We start from the raw sequence: 20,851 nt of genomic DNA, 5'->3' as shown, positions 1-20,851 counted from the left end.
AATATTTGGGACTCACCTTCTTGCACACTTTGGCTTGTTTCTTGGTGTAGTCCTAAGAAGGAAGACAGACTGACAAACACAGAGGGAACAGAAGCACACATACACACAGACAAGTCAAACAAAGAAATACATTACAGGGGGGAAAGAAAAGAAAGAAAATGGGAGGGAAAGAGACGAAAAGAAGAGAAGAAGAGAAAATAAAAAGAAAAGAGAAAGAAGAAAAGAAAAAAATATATAAAAGGGGGTGGGAGACAACAAAGGACAGCAGACCGTTTAAAAGTGTATGACCAGTTTAGGGGAGAGGTAAGGATGAGATACAGGAGAATATATATGGGTTGCAAGAAGGTGAAAAAGTAAGGGAGAAAGGAGAAAGGAAAATAAGAAATAAAATTCAAAAGAATTGAGTAAAGAAAAAGGATAAAGAGGTAATAATGACAAAGAAATAAGTACGAAACAAGTGAAGAAAAAAAATTTTTTTAATATTAAAAAAAAGCAGCAGCAGCTCCCCCTGGTGGATGGGCGTGGTTTGATGTGGTAGGTCTTGGAGGCTGTTCTCAGAGACTCCACCCCTGCCTGAGGCGAAATGAGCAGCGGGAGGTGAAGTGCTCACCTTCACAGACTCAATTGCTTGGGGAGTCCCCACCCCCAGCCAGGATCGCAATTGAATTGGGGGATAGGAAAAAAAAAAACCAAAAAAAACTGAGTCTCTCTTGGTTTCCGATAGCTGTTGCTCAAGGTGCTGTGTGCTGCTGGAAATGAGCTGGGAGCTCCTGCAGTCTAAGTGTGCGCCAGAGCCTCCACCCGTCACCGACTCCTTGTTGGGGGTCGCGTAGGTGTGGGCCCTATTTTTTCCTGTGGGCACCCGGGATTCGCGCAGTCACTATTTTTGTCATCAAAAATATAGTGAGACTGGAGACTCAGAGATGCTGAGTAATTGCTAAAGCTCATCTGGTTAAGAAATGGTAGATCCATAAAAGGTAGCTACTTTTTTGCATGGACCTCAAGCATATTGTAGTATAGAGGTGGAACTTAAGGAAAGGTATTAAGCAGGCTGTGTTGTAGCCTATGCACAAGTAATAAATTGTATCATTTATCTTGAATGTATCATAGATAAGCTGCTATATAACGATTGCCCCTTCAGATAGCTGTGAAATTAGGTGATTAACTAGTTGTTACTTAACCTTCTAATTTCTGTATAAGTCCAATTACATGAAACAGAAGTTGGTGTTTTGATTTTTTACTTTGCTTTTCTGTTTGGAGTGTCATTGTAACTACTGTATTGTAAATGATGGAAAATAATTGCATATGTTAAAAAATATGAAACTTTATAAAGTAAAAAAAATAAAATTTAAAAAATAAATAAATGAATAAATAAACTTTTAAAATGACACATCTTAACTGTTGTCTTAATCTTTTTCACTTTTATCGGTACATCAATGTTGACTGTAACTTGCCTATTTTCAAATTTGTAACATTTATAATAGGTTGTGAGTTATTTTCTTTGCCTTGCTCTATTCCTCAAAATTGCTTATGCCAAAGATAATTTCTTATGGGTTCAAGTGAGTCCTAATGTTAGAAAAAATCTTACCAAGCTCAGGAGCCCTCATTCCCTACTCAATTACTTTGACCAAAGTGATATTTCCTGATGTTAATTCAGTGGCTCAGCTACTGATTCTGGGTTTTTCATTGAAACGTTTCTCTCTTAATCCTTCCTTCCCATGTAAAACTCTGAGCCAGTGTACTTGCATTTGATCACTAGACCTTTTGATGGAGAAAAGCAGTATTGAAAGGTATAAATATACATTATATTATTATTGTCATCCAGAATCTACAATAACCACTCTAAAAAATTATCTTTGTAACTTTTTCTATACTTTTTAAAGGTAAGTCGTAGGTGAGGGGTTTGCTATCAGAGAAATTCATCAAGTATTGGGATGAAAATTTAGATGTACCATGGCTACACCTGGGCAGCTCAGTCGGTTAAGTATCTGACTTTGGCTCAGGTCATGATCATGCAGTTCATGAGTTCAAGCCCCACATGGGGCTCTGTGCTGACAGCTCAGAGCCTGGATCCTACTTCAGATTCTGTATCTTCCTTTCTCTGACCACCCTCTGCTTATACTCTCTCTCTCTCTCTCTCATTCTCTCAAAAATAGATAAACATTAAAAAATTAGATGTATCAACCAAAATCCATACTCTCTCCTTAAACCATATTAATGTTGCAATTCAAATCTTTGATGATATTACTTCCTCTGCTCCATTATTCTGACCTGGTTTTATATTTTCTTTCCTTAATTTCTGTTCCATTGCTGACCACTAGAGGTCTCCCCACCTTTTGGAAACCAAAACCCTTTCACTAAATCTTCCCTATCTGGCATCTGATCTTCTTTCTCATTTTCTCTGTTCTCAACAGTACAGAAGCATGTGGTGAGTTCATCTTTTCTCCCATCAGTATTTCTTCTAACTCCAGATTATTAACTGATCCTATGGGTTCCCTGAAACTGTGCCCCTAAATCTTGAATTTACAAAGGCTGAGTCTTACTCCCCTGGCAACTGTCAATGGACCCTGGGATCAGCAGTCCTACCTAAAGACCTTCCCATCACTTTCTTCCATTTCTCAGATAAAATCTTTACAAACAAGTCTTTGCTTATTTGGAGGAATTGTTACTCTTTCCTTCCAATTTTCAAAATACAGGCAGTTTCCCCAAACATAACCATAATCGATACAATGATATACAACTCAAAAAACATTTGACATGTATTTTCTATTTGTTTTGGATATTATTCCTTTGTAGTTACCAACATAATCCTTTTGCTGTTGTTGTCGTTGTTGTTGTGGAACATTTCCTCTCTTTCTGGGATCATTTGCTCGCTTGGCAGATGGTGAGAAAGATCTTTACATTAAGAAAGGTTAAAATATACATAGTATATAAATATCAAATTAAAAAAAACTACTTGGTCTTAGTGCCTTTATTCACACTGATCCTTTGAAATTTCTTTGTACTGCATTATGACTCGTGATATAATGGTAGATAAAATACATAAAGTTACTTTTAACTTATTCATATCACTCTCTCCTATTTTAATTTTTTAAATGTTTATTTATTTATTTTGAGAGGAAGAGAGCAAGTGGGGGAGGGGCAGAGACCGTAGGAGAGAGAGAATCCAAAGCAGACTCCATGCTAGCAGCAGTCTCAATCCCACAGACCGTGAGATCGTAACCTGAGCCAACGTCAAGAGTTGGATACTCAACCTACTGGGCCACACAGGTGTCCTGCCTTATTTTAACATGAAGACTCAGCTGTGTGTACATTATCTTAATTTTGTCATAACATTCATATTATTGGAAAGGAGTAGACCAAGAATTAAGAAATGCTTACCTCAAGATAGTGGAATAAATGTAATAAATAAATTGTCTAATTTGAGCCTTTCTCTAACTTCCAAGTTTCTACATTAGAAATGGATTTCCTTTGTAATTAGTAAATAATATATAAGAATTCTTTAATATGAAAAAACAGTATATAAGAAAATATTTTTTGATAAAATAACTTGTCATAGTATATATATATGTTTAGGATGAAATAATCATCATGTAACAAATGTGTAATCTACAGTATGTATTTTAGTAAGAAAAGAATACATACAATTACTTGAACGGCCTTACTAGGTGAAAATGAAAAATAAAACTACTACGGAGTATGCAGAGGATATTTATCTTCATTGGGTAACAATTCTTTATTCCATGCTCTATGATTTTTGGAAAATGATTTTTTTTTCCATTTTAAAGCAAGTTGAGTTTTATATTTTCTAGTAACCATAAAGGAATTTGTATGAGACACCACAAAATGAATATATGATGAACCAGAATAAAAGGTAAAGAAAGCAGAAGGTGACTCTCAGCACACTGTGCCACAAACACAGGAGACATTTATTTTACACCACCCTGGGGATTGTATGTTAACAAGGCATGTAGGATCCTACAGGGCAAACAGCATTGTAGAACAGCATGAATGTGAAAGTACATGGAATGTTCACAGAACTTAAACATCGAATAGCTCACAAGTTTAATATAATACAGTTTTGTTGCTGAAGCATAGGCTTCTGGTTTACTAATATAGATGTCACTGATCGTATTACCTGAAGAAAACACCTGAAGTTTTCAATGAGGAAAATGCATAAAATGATTGTAGACTGACAATGGACTATGAGTAAAAAGATGCCTAATGGTTGTAATACCCAAGTTTCCAATATCTCCCCCAAAACCAGAGATTACCTGGGAGACCGAGTCACACATGCAAAAGCAAAGGGCTTTATTACAGGCTTATATAAGCACAGGCTCACAGACTCCACCAACGTACTGGATCCACGTGGAGTGAGCCCCTAACAAAGGCAGGATAGGGCTTTTATGAGTTTGGGAAGGGGGAGTTACAGGAAATTGTGACACAGGTACAGTGATCCAATTATTATTATACAATATTGACAGCAGGTTTAGCCATTCACATTGCCCAGAGTATTTGTTACTTTTGGCGGTGCCCAATCACAACATTTAGAGTATTGACGAATCACAGAGTGGGCCCAGGACCCTCACGGAGGGCGCGTGACTAGTCTTAGCCTCCATCTTTAGGCCCGCCCTTAGAAATGTTAAAGGTGTTAGCTGGCCTTTCCTGATTGGGTGTTTCAAGGGTGGTCCCTCTTGCCTTGGGCAATGTGTGCCCTTCTGTTGTCTCATGGAGTCAGTTTCAGACCTGCATCCTTACAGGTCAGTTAGGAAGATTCTTCCACAACTTCGGAGGAAACATGGAGTTAGTTATAGATTTGGAAATCTTCAGAGTACTTTTTTAAATCCATAAGTATAAATTTGCCTTAGATGAGACACTTAGATGATAGGAAAAGAAAGAAAATGCCAGCATCCTGAGGATTTAAAGAGCCGGAGGAAGAGGAATAAAAAACAATGTAGACTGAAAAGTGGTCTTTAGTCAATGTTGAAGATATTTTGGCAGACAAAGAAGAAAACAAAGAAGAAAATTTCAGGGACATAAGTTATCAACAGTGTTTTATAAGGCAAAGTGGATAAACTTTTACTGTTTCACACATATGAATGTACACATATGAATGATATATTTTCTGTAAATCAATATTAATAATGCATATTTTACATTAAATACCATCCTTGTGGAAAGAAATAATCTAAAATGTTAATTGATATTATGTTATGTTATAATAATTTTACCCCAGAGGGTTAGTGGCTTCAGGGATCTTCTCTTTTATTCCTATGGAAAAGTATCATGGTCAGTATCTACATGGGAAATAACCTTTCACCCAGAAATACAAATAAAGCTTCATCTCTCACTGCAGAACAGTTTGGTGAAAATGGGTTCAGAATCGATCTTCCAGTGTTGTCAGCTTTGGGGCTAATTGTACTACAAGGAGTTTTGGAACAAGCTGAACAGGGACTCTGGGAGGATCAGCATTAATGTGATCCATTTTAAGATCAAATTTAATTATGTATATACACAGCAAAATTCAAATTTACCTACATATCCAGAAACTTAACTAGCATGGATTAGGAAAAACAACGCTGAAACTGAATGACATGGTACATTGTTCAGATTTGCAACCAAATCATGAACATCTACAAGCTTTTAGAGCAAATGCTTCTACAGCTACTAATAATAAATCACGATGAACATATGGACTTGGGGAATGTAATAAATGAGAAGTTATCATATAGTAAACATTTCCTGCTTTCTTCTTCATTGTCATATTTTAAAAAAATTAACATTGCATACTCCTGTTGGAGTAAACTAAAGCCTTAGCTCAACGGTTTTTACTGAAATAAAAATACACTGGATAGTACAAACAATCATTTATTGTTCTTGAATATCAGAAGAAACCAAAGAGAACTATCAAAAGGAAAAAAAAGATTGATTTTAAATGATCTTTGGTTTTTTGATATCTACAATAAAAATCAAAGCCTTTTTTCCCCTTTGTCTCGAGGTTATCTTTTAAGAAAAGCTATCAATATGAGAAGATTAACAGAATATGGAGCTATACTGAAGAAAAAAATGAAGTTGGAAAATTTAAAAAAAGATATTTATCTTTGGATAGGTAGATAGATGCACATGCCCATTTTAAAAATTTTTATTTAAATTTTCTTTTTAAATGTTATTTGCATTGATTATTTCATGCAGTAATTGTTTTATATATTTACTTAATAGTTTAAAGTTTTTTTTATTGTGGACATTGCTCCAAGTGGTACAGAAACTCAAATCTCAGGAACCCTATGGGAAACTTACCATGTCCACAAAGTTCAAAGAGTTTTACTATGTTCGTCACTTTCATGGGACAGACACTGCTTGTCACAGGACCTCGGCTCTTTCAGATGTCACGAAACCCAGTCTCTGTGTTTGGATATATTAATGTTAGACTTGGGATGTTGAAAGAACGTGGTTGCCACAAAGGTCACAGGATATAACTTTTCTGAGGACATAGGTAGACAAAACATTGGTTGAATGTGAAAGTAGATGTTGACTCAAGTCTTCTGCCAGTCAGAAGAACAAAATACACGTCTTCTCAACATAACACACTGGGCATGTTCACTCTAACAGGAGCAGAGAATCTGCCGGCATCAGCTCAGGAGCCATGCTCCTCAGGGACCTAGGGTCCAGTGGCCTTGTCAAGGCAGGCTCCCTCCCCTCCAAGGGCCACTCTGGGTCTGTTCTTCCTGTAGGTCCTAATCCACTGTTCATCACCCTGTACTGTCTAATAATTCTAACCCTTGGGGGCTGGGTATATGAATCATTTTCCTCTTTCTCCTCAATCTATTTCCTAGTATCTCCTAACTGTTCTGCTTCCTTAGGGATTAATTTTTTTTTGGTAGCAAATAAAAAAAAATCAGCTTTTACAATTTCCATTGTGATTTCAAAAATTTATTTCCAATATTAAAAAGGAAAATAAAACACTGAATATTTATCATTCCTTTCTTGTCCATTTCCTTATAAAACAATTCTGTTTCTCTAGGTAGGAGATGTGGGTGTGTCTGACTAACTACACCTGCAGTAATTTACCTTGGAAGGCATTTGGAATGTGTATGAAATGGCCTTGGTTTCCAAAACGAGTAGGTCTTTTATTGGCATTTAGTGAGCCAAAGTAAGGAATTCTCAAAATCTTGAAGTGTGGACCACAGAAATAAGACAAATTCTCCCAGCTGGAATAACAATAGGAAATTGTTAATGTTGTTAGGAAATATTGAAAGAGAGGAGGCTGCTTATAGGAACTGTAGTAAAGAAAACACAACAGTGAATTTTTCAGGATTATTTCCCTACCTATCATAGTAACTCTAGTATAATATAGAAAACTATAGACATCATTGTAGATAGGATATTTTGTAGAGATTTAAAAAGGTAGAAATTCACCTACTTCATCTAACAGAATAGTGGAATGGGAAGTATAAATTTAGAATGTTGTTGGTAAATAGAGAGTATCTTGTTATGTACTTGGTTAGTGATGAAAAACAGTGGATACACTAATAAAAATATTATTAAGAATAAGATCTGCTGTGCACACAATACAAATGAAATGTTTCTAAGTTTGTAGTACAAGAAACTGAAAAATATGTCGCATGATATTTTGGAGAGCTATTCCTCTTTTTTTTATCAGGCGTTTAGTTTACTTATAACAAAAGGCAATGCTGTAATTTTCTGTTACTGCTGAAATTTTTCTTTTCATTTTTTATCTTTTTGTACCTTCTTTTTAAAAGAACAAAAGCAGTTTCCATCATCTACTGAGGTTAGCTTCTGGGTATGGAGCAGTTGTTGAATTATTCAATTCAGTTTTCCTCCGTTTACTCCAACATGTTTAAATAACACTGAAATAATTCCATAGCATACGTTCGAATTAGAACTGGCCAGACCAAAGCATTACCCATTAAAAAGACATTTAGAACCATTAAAATAAAGTGAGGTGCCAAAAGCACTTTGATGGAGGATGATTAGCAACTCAATTGTCAAGCAATTAATGAGTCCTTTAGAAGGTAGAATGTCAGCATAGATTTTGTTTGTTTTCAAAACAAAAAAAGCTTTTCTATCTGGTTATGTTCTCTTTATGTACTGAAAGTTTAATTGTTCTAACTGTGATATTATATTTTTCCCCCGTGTAAGCAAACACACGGAGCAACATAGAAAAACAGGAAAAAGTCTGCATGTGTAATATCTATAGTGTAGTTCCTATATCACTGTCAGAAGCAAGGACAACTGAAAAGAAGCAAAAAATTACAATGTTGTTGTAAGAAATAACAACACGGAGATATAGAAACATATGTACTGGGAACCAGGTAGTTGGGATCTCATTCTGCATCAGTCTGAATCTTGACCTCATGCTTCTCTTATAAAAGTCTCAAGATCCCTTACATTTAATTAACTATAACTAATTAAAAAGAACTTGAGTGACTCAAAATTTCTGGACAATGATGGCACTTATTCATGAAGGAATCCATGAGTTAAATGTACTTTCTCCTTTCTGTCACTTTTTTGCCTCATAACTTGAACATCACCTGTTATCATATTAGAATTATTGTTACATGTTTATTTACTCACACTAAACTAAGTTTCTTGAGGGCAAAGAGAAAATCAGTTTTGAATGTTTATATCTAGCACAGTGGCATATAGTAACTAACAAATGGGATAATATTCGTCAGAAATGTAATAAAGTATTGGATGAAAATAAAAATTATTCTAGGTTGAGAACTTGAATATTTCTTGATACTGACCGAAATTTGCCTAGGATTATGGCAATTACTGTATCAAGTGTCATATGAAAGGTCTGGGTTTTTTTGTTTTGTTTTATTTTGTTTCTTGTTTTTTGGTTTTTGCTGGTGTGCTTTGTTCCTTTTGAAAGGCTAATTCAGCATTTATCTTGTTAGCCTTTCCAGAACAGTAATGCAAGCCTGAGATCAAGATAAGTAGTTGTTAAACTAAAGAGAAGACTGCTATATCCACAATGAGACTAGGATTTCAGATTGATTATACCCTTTGGAAGATGAGAAAAGGGCAGTGATTGTCTGGCAATGCTTTTCCTTGAAAGCCCTTTCCAGAACACACGGACATTTGTTTACACAGCGTGTTTGGTCCTTTTATTTTTCCTAAACCAAAATCACATATCAAAGGCAGATTGTTGCAGCATCGATGTATTATAAAGCTTGTTGCCCAGTTTTGGTAATTGTAGGACTGCTTTTTGATCATTTGTTTTCATGGCAACACCCATCACTAGTTTCCCAGATACAGAAGTAGAACTGGCAAAGTCTTCACAAGTAATTTCATTCTTCTACTAAATACACAAAACATAATGTTACATTTTAAACTGCTATAATTTTACTAGAGTTGTCATACAGATGCTCTGATATGGGAAGGATCTTGATGAATGACCCCATGTCGAGAAAACATCTTTGCCAGCTGCAGTGATTAGTGACCTGTCTTATTAACCTTAATTTGTAAAGACACCTCTTTCTCTGACATTCACATTGGAGATCCTCCCATGCTGGAAGCCATTTTCTGAACTCACTAAAGTTGAGAAAACTCCCTGTGAGGTTCAGTCAGGTTTGCAAGGCTCCTGCCGTCAGATGGTGACCGATGTCTACCCCCCAACACTCAATTATTTTTACTTGAGCACCGGCCCCCAAAGCACCTTGTTGACTGGTATCAGGAGTGACATATCCCCTTATCCTAAAAATATGCTAATTGTACCCTGTGATGGAATTTATTATAGGAATTTCTTCTTTTCTGTTTATGGGAGCAAATGTTACATTTCCTGAGAAACCTGTTTTATTTCTCCTCAAGAAAACAGGCTATTGACATCTGCTCACAAAGAACTAACTCTTGCATTTGCTATGCTAAAAACATTGCCTTGTATTTGAATGCTAAAGATCCCTTCCTTCCCCATATGATAAGCATCTAAATCACCTACATCAATCACGATTGATAAAGATTATTGGTCTTCTACCTATCTATGTTCTGGGAAATTTTTACATCCCAAGAATGTGTCATCAGAAATCATTGCCTAAGGCAAATGCCTCTTCTGTGCTGGCCCCATATATTTTTTCCATAAATAAAGCTGACTCTCCAGTCAGTGCAGAGATGCCTGTCTGGCGATCAGAAAGAAACTGGAGGCTCTCTGACTCTCCCTTTTGCTGACACTGTCCATCCTTCAGGGAGCCCTGGACCTGCTGGAGCCGGACTAGGGCACTCCCACATGTGGAAAGATAAAGTGGAAGACAAGGTATGTGAGCAGAAATGATGGTGTACCAACCCCAAACCAGTATTTTAAGAGGCATTGTGTATTTTTGAGAGATCCTGCTGTTTTCTTTAATGCCACAATAGTGGTATGTCCTATACAAGGGTTTTCCTTTGACTCTGGACCCCAGAATGAGATGCCTTGAGGAACAAAGTAGCCAATCTGCAGCAATTGACATGCCAACAAAAGAGAGAAATATTTGTTGTTGTAAGCCACTGGAGTGGTTCATTCCTGGAGGTGATTCTGACTAGAAGCATGTGTTGTGACAAGAGGGGCCAACTTAAATTATATAAGTATCTCCCTCAACTTCTGCTGGAAAGAACACCAAAGGGATGGGGCGTGGGGAGGAAACAAAAAAGAAAAAGAAAGAACAAAGATCAAAAAAGAAATCAATATTTTTTAAGATTTGTCTGTTTCTGTCCATGAAAAAATAAAAAATGAAAATTTGAGGCCTCGGCAGTCAAAGTAATAAGGAGATAGGGCACACATAATATCCAAGGCAAATGTAAGATTTGTCTTCACTTACATGATCTGTTTTTATTATATTTTGAAGTTTTTATTTAATTTACAGTTTGTTAACATACAGTGTAATGGTAAGAGAAAATTTCAGACATTTGAAATTTGTTTTATGGCCCCAAGTGAAATCTATCTTGGTGAATGAACAATGTTTGCAGTTGAAAAGTGTGAATTCTACAACAGTTGGCTGTATTATCCTATAAATGTAAATTAGATTAAAGTAGTTGTTCATATCTTTTACATCTTACTCCTATTCCCCCACTTTTTTTTCCTTGCTGAGAGAGGAGTGCCCCAAACCTCTATTATGAATTTGCCTATTTTTTGTTAAATAGATTTATTTATTTTTTAAGTTTATTTATTTAGTTTTGAGAGGGAGGGAGGGAGATTGAGAGAGAGAACGGAAGCTGGGGAGGGGCAGAGAGAGAAGAAGAGAGAAAGAATCCCAAACAGATTCCACACTGTCAGCATAGAGCCTGACTTAGGGCTAGAACTCAACAACCACGAGATCATGACCTTTGCTGAAATCAAGAGTCAGATGCTTGACAGACTGAGGCACTCAGGTGCCCCATTTATTAAATACTTTTAATTTGTTCATGTTCTTGGAAGCTCTATTATTTGGTGCATACACATTTATTAATCCTACTCATCCAGACAAGTTGATTCTTTTATTATTATGAACTATTTCATTTATCTCTGGTAATACTCTCTCTTGAAGTTTATTTATATACCATTAATAGAGCCACTGCAGCCTTCTGAGCTTATTGTATGTATGGTGTATCTTTTTTATTGTATTTTCACCTATGATTTTATATTTAATATACATCTCTTTAACACCAGTGACTTCTTTGTGTATTTTTTCTTGATAAACACTGAGTTTTATAGTTATCAAACTAAAGCAGATTTGAATGTAAGGGTTAATGCTTTATAATAAAATAGTAGAGAAACCCTAGGACAGATAAAAAACAGTAACAAGGAAATATTAATGTTCTTTCTGTCTCACTTTCCCATCTTTCTCTTTTTCTCTTTTCCTCTCTCTCCCTGTCTCTCTCTGTCAAAATAGTTCTTGCTTGTAGAACATTCATGAACTTAGAAGGAATTCAGGCCTTTGAATGAATCATATTCAGAAATATTTTAGCATGTACTCAACTGTCACTGGTTGGTAGTGTGATGATTCAGTTGTAGAAATTTTGATGATGAAATTATTATATACAATTACTATTTTCCTTTTCCTTCATGATAAATCTCTGGTACTTGAAAAGACCAAAAGATTACATATATGTACATTAAGTGTATATTAGATGAAGGTATGCAGACATTTATTAAGTACATTTTGTTTTAAATAAAATTATATCTTGGGGCACCTAGGTGGCTCAGTTGGGTAAGAATGCAATTTTGGCTCAGGTCATCTGTGGTAACAGCTCAGTAACAGCTCAGAGCCTTGAAACTACTTTGAATTCTGTGTCTCCTTCTCTCCCTCTGCCTCTCTCCCAATTGTGTGAGCTCTCTCTCTGTCTCTCTCAAAAATAAATAAAAATTTAAAAATACTAAAAGAATAATTGTCGAACACACTATGATTTTAAAAAAGAAATAATTTATCAATTAATGTTCTATTAACCTGGATATTTTATTTTTCTGAAATAAAAAGCTTTTATTAACATTCAATTGAGATCAATAGCATATTTCTAAGTAATATTCATGTTTTAAATAATATGCTAATATTTTCACTTACTATTTGTCTCAGTAAACACTGCTAGATGAATATCTTTGAAAGAAATCATTATGTTGTGAGGTTTTATGTTATATTATGGCATTGCTTTTGGCAAATAGACATGCCTATGGAATTTCTTAGTAGCTACTTTATAGTGTTATTTATTATTGATACAGCCTCAACTGAATTTAAATGTAGCTCATGTTACTTTCTTGGAGATATATGTATATATATTCAAATGCTTTCTTCTTTAAATCTTCTAAGTAAAATTTTCATCATAATAAAATTTTCTTGCATAGATCAAGATTAGTTTTTCAAAATATTTTCCATGAAATATGAGCTGCAATGCCAGGAAATATGTTTTCTTTTTTTTATGTTTATTTATTTTCAAGAGAGACCGAGAGCAAGCAGGGTAGGGCAGAGAGAGGGAGACACAGAGTCTGACGCAGCCTCCAGGCTCTGAGCTGTCAGCACAGAGCCCATGGCAGGTCTCGAACCCACGAACTGTGAGATCATAACCTGAGCTGAAGTCGGACATTTAACCTACTGAGCCACCCAGGCATCCCAGGAAATATGTTTTCTATTTGTGTAAGTGATTGGATTTAGCAGCTATGAATATAAGCCAAAAAACGTGAAATTTTATAGTAAACTTATTTCATTGGATTTCTTGTATTTTCAGACGTTAATCCAGTATTTGAGAGATTGATGCTACCATTATATAACCCTCTCCCTGTTCCTTAAGATATTACAAAATAATTTATCAGTCAACACTATATTTAAAAAATTTTACAAGCTCTATTATTTTTTATTCTTATATTCAACAGACATAAATTAATCTGTCAAAATACTATGAAACTTTTAATTCTATATCTGTCTTATTCAGCCATGTAAGAATAGGTCTTGTCTATGTGTCTTTGAGTAGCCCTAGAATATAAAGATCTTTCATGTCTGTCTGCCAAATTCTCTGACCTAGAGGCCTAAGTGACCTCACTTAGATCATTCCCTAATATGGGTTTTTAAATATGTTCAAGAAAAAACATTATTTATACTTCAAATTATAACATCACTTTTCTTATGGATTTGAAGTTTTTATACAGATCTTCCAAAATTACAAGTAGTATCTAGAATTGGTTTATTTTTTTTTTTGCCATCACGATAATCTTTAATACCAAGAGTAACAACACTCTCCTACATTTGACTTCATTAGTATGACTTGATTTACCATAAAAAAAAATGAATGATCCATAAACATCCACTTTCAGAACTACTAACTGCTGATTTACGTGCCATGATAATGAGTCTGAAATCATCTGAAAAGCTGTTGAGTTCAAAGCCGGTATTTTCTAGGTGATTTGGCTTAGTTGATAGAAGGATGGTGGTACCTTCAGATCCCAGACAATGAAATCTAACTTTCCTTTGATTAAACTATAACCAAATCTCATCAAAAATGTCAAACTAAAGAGTTGGACCTAGAGGCACAAAACTGTTATGAAACAGGTGAATAAAAACTAAAAAATGGTCCTCAGAGTTTGCATTAAAGGATAGAACGCAGTACATGTTGGTAAATTGTTAGTTGCTGGAATGCGTAAAGTGTTAATGTAGAAACAGGACTGGAGATGATTCATGGCAGTAGGAATTTGCTTGGTAGTAGACCTGAAATCTTCTTCATGAGTAAAGAAGGAGATGTTAAGAACTTTAACTTGACTTAGAGGTAGATGAGGTCATAATTTAACCTGGTTACCCCCAAATGATTCAAAGGCATATTCTGCAAAAGAAACATTTTGAAGCCTGTTACTAAACTTAATCCTCAGAGAAGTCTCCTCAAAAACTTCCTAAAATTTGTTCTGGAAACACATTTGTGCACTTTTGAGATTACTTTTTAATTTTTTAAGTTTAATCCTCCAATGTGAATGTAAATAACAAATTGAGTTATGTAGATCTGAAAATAGAGGGTGGAGGTGACAATACAGGTAAACATTTTAAAGATTACTTGTATTCGATTTAAACAAAGTCTTGTGAACGGTATTCAACTGTTGACTTTGGGTCAACAGATTAGAAAAGAGAACTGGAAAAGTCTTTAAGTATGTCAGCACCAGAATGAGTTATTTTGGCTTCAGATATAACCAACATGTCTAAAATTATTTAATTGTATAAAAAAATTCCACCTGGATACCAGGTTAAAAATCACACGTATTTACAATATAATGGCAAATCTTGGACTTACAAATAAATCTAGTTTAGAAAAATAACTTAATTCAAAGAGAAGAATTTATAACTATATATTTCTTTTCTCTTTTTTTAAACAGTTATTTATTTGAGAGAGAGCCAAAATCAATAGTTGGACACTTAACTGACTGAGCCACCCAGGTGCCCCTAAATTACATATTTTAAGCAAACTTTATTTCTTCCCTTTAGTTACTTTTTCTACTAAATTAAACTTAAGTAAACTTTTAGTTTAGAGTTGTCTTTGGAATGCAGTAAGTTTAAAAATAAACTACTTTTTAAAAAGAAACAATGTACTCTAAATACATTGAAAGGAATAAAATTATATTTTTAATGTAATTTTTTCAACTGCATTGCAAATGATATGAAATATGTTAATGGCAATAAAGCTATTATTAGCAATGACTCTTTTTATTTTCGGTAAAAGTGCCTATAAAGGCCATAGATCAAAGTGACAGTTACCAGCATTTCACATTAAGAGGATGAACATTCATGACATAAAAGAAAAGAAATGCCCCAAATATCAAGTAAATTACTTCTATCTTACAAACTAATAATGGAAAATGACTTTTAAATCGCTCCACACCCTTAAATTACTTTTCAGTGTCCACTTCACACATTACATTGTAAGTTCATTATCACTGAGACATATGCTCTGCTAATTGCAATATGAAATGGCCTTTTAAAATTTATGGTAGAAACTATCCCATGAGTTACTGTGAATATTTTGCTAACAGATGATATAAATCTAATGCTTTTAAAGAAGTGAGATTTCTAAGTAGTAGTTAAATGATACTTAGAGTAGTAAAATTTTAAAAAGTTCTTAATAAAAATTTCATTTACACTTTATCAGATTTCAACATATCCTATTTTCCGTGACAATTGAAAAAATAAATTTTGGTTCATAGTATCCTTAAACCAAAGCTATTGCTAATAACAATAATTAATGTTAATTAATTATTTAACCAGTAATTAATGTTAAAACTTTCTCTATTACAAAACACCATGCTTTAGTTATGTAAAAAATTTTTTATAAAAACACTGAAGCATTATTAAATATTAAATTAAATTGTTATAGTGAGTCTCCAAGAAAAAGGCAAATATTTAACTTCCCCCATTTAAACATCTAAGCAAAAATGCACAATGCCATTATCCTAGTACTTATCATCTAGCACCATAATCCATGTTTAGAAAGTCAGTTGGTAATGTCAGTGAAACATATCAGTGAAATAGTCTTTTCACTGTATTTACAGTCTATATATATATACATATATATACACATATATATATATGTATATCTATATATCTTAGAAACAGAATGTTCTCACATACCTGTGGCCATTTTTATGTAATAGTAAGGAAATTACTGAAAGATTCTCCAAAAATGTCTTGCTGATTGTTTTGCTGATTATTTGTTGCAGTATACACAAATGTAGTATAGTTTGTGTTGTCATTTAATATGACATCTTTACCTTAAAGGAGATTATATGTTGGTAAGCAGCATCCTGAGCACTTGAAGGGTGAATTATCACTCAAATTTTAATCTTTGACCTGAAAAAAACAATACATCAAAATTAAGGATTTAAAAAATTTATTTCTTTTACTGAAGAATGTCATGGACTAAACTGATAAACACTTAAATATTTTCAGTGTCTAAAACCAGAAAATGATTAGTTTTTAGAATAGATGAGGAGCTGCTGAAAATCGGCAGGAAAAAAAGAAACCACCATAAAAGAAAAATTATATGTGATATGAGTAGGGAATTTTTAAGAGCAAAATCTAAAATTGCTGACAAGATGACCCAAATCATTGTTGTAGTGGAATGAACAATAGCCCACCAAAAGATGTTTCTATGTCCTAAATCCTGGACTCTGTGAATATGATGTTTATTAGAAACAAAAAGTATCTTTCAAATGGAATTAAATTAAAGATCCCGAGATGAGATCATCTTGAATTATCTGGGTGGCTCCTAAATTAAATGAAAATCATTCTTAGAGAAGACACGCCAGAGGAAAAATCCATTTCACTCTTGAAAATTTTTGATACTTGTAACCATAACCTACATACATTAATACTTTGTGTACAGAGTACACATAAATTTTGTACATTTATTTATAATATTCTGGGAAGACCTGACATGTAGATGATTATGTTATTCAAAATCTTCAGTTGTTCATTGCACATTATTTTCTTGATGTATTCAGGACCTCTTTGGGTTACACATACATTGATTCATTAATTTCCTATTATTCCCACAATCCATTCACATTTGTCTAGCATATATGAAACCATTTAATGTGTTTATTATATTTTATATGAATACATTTTTGCCCATTATGTTGCCTAAATGTAAATGGATATATATGTATCTAAGTATATACATGTTATATTGTACATATGCATATATGTATGCATATTAGAGATGGGCAGAGATTGGAACTACATAGCCACAAAGTAAGGAATGTTCGAGCTCCTAGAAAAAGGATAGGCAAGGAGATATTCTCTACAAGAGAATTCAGAGGGAGTGTAACCTTGCCAACAACTAGATTCTGTACTTTTAGTCCGGAACTGTGAGAGAATGAATTGTTGTTTTAGCTATCGAGTTTGTGGTTATTGTAGAAGCCCTAGGAAATTAATGCAGTTATGTAACCAAAAATATTAAAATGCAATACAAATAATTACACATCTGAGACTGAAAAAAAATGGAAAAAAATTCAAGTGTTGGTTGGTAACATGAAGATATAGGAATGCTCTAGCATACCTGATGGGAATGTAAACCTCTGCCACCATCTGGAGAGAAATCTACTGTGTAGTTGATGACCCAGATATTCACTTTGGGCTGAATATTCTAGGGAATTTTTACCAATGTCCAAAGTAGACATGTATAAGGATTATTTTTATAGTGTGATTCATAATGATGCAGAGGGTGCAGAGTTGGAGGCAAGAAACAGTGTAGTGGATGCAAATAATAAAAACACAACTCTAATATGCATACATATATGCATATGTACAATGTAATATGTATATACAAAGATACATATATATGCATACACATTTAGGCAAACTAATGTGCAAAAATGTATTCATATAAAAATCTAATAAACACATTAAATGGTTTCCTGTATGTTAGACAAATATGAATGAATTGTGGGAATAACAGAAAATTAATGAATCAATATATATATTTAACCCAAAGAGGTCCTGAATACATCAAGAAAATAATGTGCAATGAACAACTGAAGATTTTGAATAACACAACCATCTACACATCAGGTCTTCCCAGAATATTATAAATAAATGTTCAAAATCCATGTGTACTCTCTACACAAAGTATTAACGTCTGTAGGTTATGGTTAAAAGTATCAAATATTTTCTTGGCTTATGGAGATTTACAATCCAGTAGAGGAAACAGACACATATATGAACACTTTACAGATTGAATTGTGATTGATGTACAAACAAGGTGATTATGCAAGAAAGGAATAGACAGATTAATTCTCAACTAGTGGTTTGGAAGGTTTATGGAGGAAATGGAATCTGAGCTGTGCCTTCAAGACAAGACATTCTTCACAGTAAAGGATGAGAATGAGTGAAATGTGGGATATAGTTAAGTGTATGCTGTGTTGAGGAGTTATCTACCAGATGGATTGAAGAAGGGGTGCAAGCAGAATTGAACAGAAAGCAGGCATGTGAAAGTTAACCGTAGGGGTAGTTAGGGTTGACTTCCTATCTGTGAAGATAGTGTGTATTGGCCAAGAGTGTCACCTTTCTGAAATTATCAATCACAAAGACTTGATTGGAATGAGAAATGTTTATTCAGGGAGGTCAGAGAGAAGAATTTTCAACAAAAGGCAAAAACAGTAATGTAGTACTATGACTTCAAAATGACAAACAATGCAAAGGGAGAATCAAAGCAAATGCTGAGGACCAGGTGGGGATGCAGTATTAGATATGTTCTAAGCATGGATTTTTTTTTAGAACTGAGTCCAAACACGAGAGAGATTTAGAGACCTACTTTCTAGCTATATAATAATGGGGCATGCCTTTATACCTGTAGAAGCCTAGAGTATTTGAGACTTACAAGCCTAAGGATGAAGAAAGTGGCTTAAGTGGAGAACAGTGAGAATGAGAAGTGTCTTCGGTCAGAAAATCATATACTGAGGGTCATTGGTCCAGGGTCTATTGCTGTTTGAACATCACTGCGGTACCTCTCCCTCCTGTGGACAGTCCCTCAGGCCCATTTAGCTCCAAAGCACCACATCTCTGCTCTTCCTACCCTCTTTGATGTGGCCTCTACTCTACATGTAGCTGTGGAGAGGCTGTTTTGCCAGTCTTTGGGTTGGGTTGTTGTCTTGGTTATTTACACTGATGTGAGTGTTATCTAGTTGTATCTGTGGGACAAGGTGAATTTAGGAATTTCCTACTCCACTCTCTTCCCAGGAAGTCTGGGACTCCATTTGGAATTCTTTCATTCTCTTTCCACATGGGAAATCTGGATTTCCCAAAGAGAAGTAATCTGCCTTTGCAGTCTATGTAATCTTAATTGCAAAATAGTAAATAAACATATTAAATGTTAAATATAAATATTAACCAGATTCAAACTAAATATATATTTCCAGACTCTATTTTGGATTAATTTAATGATAATATCAATCAATTAAATGTACACATATACATATATATGTATATATAACCTAAAATGAATAACACATATTTCTGTATGTTGAATGTATGTTTGGTACTTATATATATCAATATGTATCTATATTAGATACATAGGTTAGATTCATACATTAGGTATCTATTATAGATATATAGATATTTATATTCCTAATGAGAAACAGTGCCTTTAATTCTCTAGGCATATGTTTTCCATTATAATCATATTTATAGTGATAATAGTCATTTCTGGAAGTATCTGTATTCTAGACATTCTCTGATCCATGTCTGAGACTAAATAATTAAGATGTCATGTAGCATTTAACACTTTTCTCATGAACAAATGATTTATAGTTCTATATTATGAGAAATGTATTTTCATAATATACTTATTTGTAATATAAAATAAGTACTATTTCTTTTTAGTAAGGTACTCAAGTTGGCTATATAACACTGTGAAATAACCATTCCAGTACAAAAGAGATCCACATCTTTTTCTATAATTTATTACATATTTTTTATTCATATCTGTACCTACTTTATTAAAAATTTACTTCTGGACAAAAACATTTGTCATACAGCCACCACAGCAGAGAAACCTAAGTAGAGATTCTTCATTGATTCAAGAAATACAGATCACTTTTGATGGTCTTTTCTCCAACTTTTAATATATACTTAGTATTGTGCATCTGAGAGAAGTATGTTTGCTTATGTGTATTTATATTACTTATTTATTGAGATGTTCTACTAATCTTTCTTATATAATATGCACTTAAAATTTAAATATTTTATGTCCTTGGATATTTTAATATGTCTTATTAAAATGACTATTATGTGTTAATATACTATAAGAGGTTTCCAGGATATTGGATTATTAAAGAAATAATAAGATTGATGACTAAAATGAAATAATTGGATCATAAAATCTAAAAGTTGGAAAGAAATTCAATCATTCATCTCTTATTTTATTAGCTTCTAACTCCTACTCTGAGTACTTGTCCAGACTGTTCTCAAAGACTAAGACTATGCTAAGATGAACCACATTATCCTCCAAGGCAGTTCATTCTGTTTTTCTTTTCTTTAGTTCAAAATTTTACCTTATTTTGACCCTAAATTTATATCTGAAATGATTCCAAGGAATAGTGATTATATAAAATTTTTGTTTTCCTTCCTTTACTTGATAATCTTGCAATTATCTGTCGAGAGTTACTAATGGACCCTCAGAATCTAGAATGCATGATTAAATGTGTCCTCTAATAATGTAAAAATATTAAGAAAAGAAAACCCTCTCACATGCATAAATGAAAGATGGTACACAAAGAACTCACATCTTTTCAAGCTTCAATAGTAAATATTCTGCTACTATATATTAAATACTGCATGGTTTGCCCAAGCTAAGATGAAACCACATCATGAATCAATTAGCATTTTGCATTTTCTTTCATTATCTACTCAAA

Source organism: Suricata suricatta, chromosome 5 (assembly GCF_006229205.1).
Source record: "Suricata suricatta isolate VVHF042 chromosome 5, meerkat_22Aug2017_6uvM2_HiC, whole genome shotgun sequence".
NCBI classification, from domain to species: domain Eukaryota; kingdom Metazoa; phylum Chordata; class Mammalia; order Carnivora; family Herpestidae; genus Suricata; species Suricata suricatta.
This window is presented reverse-complemented; position numbering follows the sequence as displayed.